The sequence below is a fragment of the Notothenia coriiceps genome, unplaced genomic scaffold, assembly GCF_000735185.1.
Source record: "Notothenia coriiceps isolate Sejong01 unplaced genomic scaffold, NC01 NC01_scaffold00037244, whole genome shotgun sequence".
Lineage (NCBI taxonomy): Eukaryota > Metazoa > Chordata > Actinopteri > Perciformes > Nototheniidae > Notothenia > Notothenia coriiceps.
Window position 1 is genome coordinate 24,101,939 of NW_011369945.1, and position 4,750 is coordinate 24,106,688.

At 43.0% G+C, this 4,750-nt stretch overlaps 1 long non-coding RNA gene across 1 annotated transcript in view; it reads right to left on the reverse strand.

Moving 5' to 3' along the window:
* The window catches only part of LOC104965036 (uncharacterized), a 25,363-nt gene that overhangs the window by 17,214 nt on the left and 3,399 nt on the right, over positions 1-4,750 (reverse strand). The window lies entirely within an intron of this gene.

Below are 4,750 nucleotides of genomic sequence, written 5' to 3' on the forward strand. Positions count from 1 at the left end.
TCACACACACACACACACACACACACACACACACACACACACACACACACACACACACACACAGTTCCTTTAAGGCCATCCGTTCACATGCCCTAAATGTCTTTTCAGGAACATGAATGAGGCGTTATGTCCATTTAATTAACCCCGCTAACAGGGAGGGACACAACGCAGCCATGATGCACCGACAGAGATGAAAGACGGCAATTATCTCAGCAGAGTTTGTTCGTTCAAAGCTTTGCGTTTGACTCTAATGAGGCTGAAATACACTCATGACAAATTTTAGTTTAAATCTCACTTTACATGCGCTGTCTGGACAGATCATGAAGGGACCTCAGCTATGAACAGGTGTTGAATGAATTACATTTTAGTGTATTATTATTCTGTACAAGTTATTTCTTTATTTTGTGTATTCCTGAGATAATCCTGCCACAACAAATGAAAGTCACGAGTGGACCCTCATCTACAAATAGGTGTCATAATGTTCTACATTTTAATTAAATACAAACTGCATCTATTTTGAAAATGTTTAAATGTATATAGTGTCCTATTTCTAGTAGCAATTTGGTTTATTATAGTGGTTTCTCATTCTGTATAAGTTATTTATTTATATTCTGTGTTGTGTATTCTGTAGATAATTGATAGATATGAATCTTTCTGCTGTTGATTTGTATATATTTACTGCTTATTTCTAACTCATGCACAATGCTTTGAGTCATTCCCCAATTTGGGATCAATAAAGTCAATCTATGTAGCTATACAGATGAGACACCATTAAACACAATATGACAAAAACAGAGCTCTATATGGCTGTAAAAGTAGTCAGACAGTGTTGTCGTATATGAGTGGGCACCGGGAAGAGTGAGTCACGCCTGAGACACAAGTGGGCTTCAACTGACGGCAGCAACCAGAAATGTAGGTACTGTAAGATAGATGTTACTTAAAGTGGACCTATCATGCTATATTTGAATAATATAGTGTAGGACCATACCTATATAAGGCATATGTATACTTTTTATTTTTCAAAATACCAAACAGATCAGAGACAAAGAGATTTGAGTATGGACGAAAATAGAGAGGGTTCCCTGGACCACCGGGGAGTGGACACATATTCATGTATAAAAGACGTACAAAAGTGCATTTTGCATGATAGGTCACCTTTAAGAAAGAAAATGGAATAACCATAGCACTAATCCTGGTGGCATTCTGCGTTCTTTTCACAAACCTAGTTTCCATTAAAAATCAGTTTGCATTAAACAAATTCCCATTGAAACTACTTCTGTGTCAGTAGCTAAATTAATAATCTGGTGGGTTGCATTTCAAGGGGCTTTCCTGTAGTGTGTTGTATAGGTTTGTGTGCATGTAATACAGAGACACTACATACTGATATACACCTGAACATCAGCAGGAGAGGACTCTTTAAAGTAGAGACACTACATACTGATATACACCTGAACATCAGCAGGAGAGGACTCTTTAAAGTAGAGACACTACATACTGATATACACCTGAACATCAGCAGGAGAGGACTCTTTAAAGTAGAGACACTACATACTGATATGAAACCTGAAAATGAGCATAAAATGGCCGCTTTAACATTCAAACCTTACTGTCCACTGTAAACACATTATAGGAGTGTTGATGGTGTTTCCGTTGGTCCTTTTACATTCAAAATAACGCGGATGATGTTTAACAGATAAAAAAAACCGGGAGAACACTACATGCCTTCAGGTCCAGAACGCCACTCAAACAAACTGTTATAGAACAAGTGAGAGGCCTATAATTGCAATGCAGGAAAGCTCAGCGGCGACAAAATGACACGGCAATTAGAAAAAGCTCAGAGTGTAATTAAGCTTGACAATGTGCCCAAATATTCCCACTGCAGTCTTTTCACGAGGTCAACGACAGTGCACAGTAATTGTCGACGAGTAATGAGGAAATAATGTAGAGTCAATCAGCGAGAGAGAACTACCTGATGCAGGGATTTAAGTCAGAGGCTGAATCTACATAACCAAAACTATATTTATTGAAAGTAGTAAATCTGCATCTCTAGGCTGGCCTGCTTTGTTTCCTCCCAAAGCCTCATTTATCATCCTGCACCCCAGTTACACAGCGCAGCACTGCAGAGAGCTGCAAGAACAGGCGATTTATCAAAAGGTCATTTTACAAAAATATGTTTCTGAACATCTGCATAAAATATAAGTCGATGGTAGAACCCTAATTGTCTCTTCTGAAATGTTTCCTTTCTCGTTATCAGTGACTTTCTTCTTAGTTGTGCATCTATTTTCAAATGTTGCATAGCTCACGTCCAACTCGTTTAGTGCACCGGGGAATCGTGCACCGACTTGTCTCTGCACACCTTAAAGAATGTGGTGAAGAGGGAGGTAGCAAAGAGAGAGGGAGAAATTACTGAAATACATTTCGCCTCCTCCAGCCACAGAGAAGAGGCAACGTGGCCCAGTCTCCACACAGCCGCATGCCTCGACAGCACACCTCTTTATATGGGAGGAGGAGGAGGAGGAGGAGGAGAGGGGGCAGGTATGAGGAAGAGAGGCAGGAAAAGACACCCCCCCGGCTGAGGATGATGCTTCATTCAGCCTGCAGCAGGTCACGACTTTTAAAACCACTTTATGGGCTCGAGGTGAGGGAACTGGTGTGTAAAACTCCGGCTGAGAAGCAGAGCCCTTCTGTAGGATCCAGGTTAATTGACATTTCCAAATGCAAGATAAGTATTGAGGGACTTCAGCGTCAGAGTTTCCCATCCACCCGAAAACACTATTAAACCATACAGAAGCTACATTACGTTGAACTATTTCCACCTTGATATTTTATCATATTTTGTGGCCACAATGAGTAGCACTGTTAATAGCAGCAGCAAATACTAATCTGTCACTAAATGAACATAGGGTGCATCACTAATTAAACTTTGCGTTCAGCATGTTTTTTTAGACCTAAAGGATAATCACAAAGTGTTTTGGTAACACTCGATGATATAACAGTTTGATGGTTTTGTAAAATTGCTTTTAAGAGTACCTTAAAGAAGTTGTATCATTAAGAAGTATGCATAATTATGAAGCGTGGTTTTCTAAATCTGGTCTTTAAACCTTCTACTCTTTGGGGCAAATATTTGGTGAGAGTATCAAATCAAGTTTTATTTATATAGCACATTTTTAAAAACGATTTTTGGTCGAGCCAAAGTGCTGTACATACAATAAAAATACTTTACAATAAATACAACAGCACAGTTTGTTCAGAATATCAGTATGAGAAAACGACACCCTCTGTCCTTAGACCCTCACATCGTACAAGGAAACACTTCCAGAGAAAAACCCACAGTTTAAAGGGGAACATGGGAGAGAAATGGGAGAGACCTCAGAGAGAGTATCCATGTATTATATTTGATTATGTATCACACATAGAAACAGGGATATACTGTAAGTATAAATAACAGAGGAGTAAAGTAAGAACAGGCAAGAGTTGTGAAAGCTCTCATCTAATCCTGTCACAATTTGACAAAATAAAAAACTCTGTCCAAAGACTTTTCTCAATAACTAATATTGTAGGACTGAGGAAGTGAGCTCGTGAGGAAGTGAGCTCGTGGGCAAGTGGATAAGGAGCCCTTTAGAAAGTAACCTCACATCAGGAAGGGATTAAAACGCAGAGACTGTACTGAGAAGATGTTCCTGCTAAAGTCTGTATCAGCCATGGAAACAAGAAAGAGGAAATGTGGAAGCAGAAGGAGAGTGTTACAGAATGAAAGAAAAAGGGGAAATTGCACAGGAGTTTTCAGCTGCTTTAACTCGTCTGGCAGTTTTCCATCAATGACTTTCACTCCGGGGAGGAAGAGAGATTGGAGCCCGAGATAAAAACTGCTGGCTGTGATTCCTTCAATGAGCAAGCAAGTCCTGCAAGGTCATTGTGATCAGGCAGAGAGGCTGAGGGACAGGGAGGTAGAGAGACAGAGAGACAGGGAGAAAGAGAGAAAGAGAGAAAGAGAGGCAGAGAGACAGGGAGGCAGAGAGACAGGGAGGCAAAGAAGCAGAGAGACAGAGAGAAAGAGAGACAGAGAGACAGGGAGGCAGAGAGGCAGAGAGACAGGGAGGCAGGAGACAGGGAGGCAGAGAGAGCAGAGAGACAGGGAGACAGAGAGGCAGAGAGGCAGAGAGACAGGGAGGCAGAGAGGCTGAGAGACAGGGAGACAGAGAGGCAGAGAGACAGGGAGACAGGGAGGCAGAGAGACAGAGAGACAGAGAGACAGGGAGACAGAGAGGCAGAGAGACAGAGAGACAGGGAGGCAGAGAGACAGGGAGACAGAGAGGCAGAGAGACAGAGAGACAGGGAGACAGAGAGACAGAGAGGCAGAGAGGCAGAGAGACAGGGAGGCAGAGAGGCAGAGAGACAGGGAGGCAGGGAGGCAGAGAGACAGGGAGGCAGAGAGGCAGAGAGACAGAGAGACAGGGAGGCAGAGAGGCAGAGAGACAGAGAGACAGGGAGAAAGAGAGACAGAGAGACAGAGAGACAGGGAGGCTGAGAGACAGAGAGGCAGAGAGGCAGGGAGACAGAGAGACAGGGAGGCAGGGAGACAGAGAGACAGAGAGACAGAGAGGCAGGGAGGCAGGGAGGCAGGGAGACAGGGAGACAGGGAGACAGGGAGGCAGGGAGACAGAGACAGGGAGACAGAGAGGCAGAGAGACAGAGAGACAGAGAGGCAGAGAGACAGAGAGACAGAGAGACAGGGAGGCAGAGAGGCAGA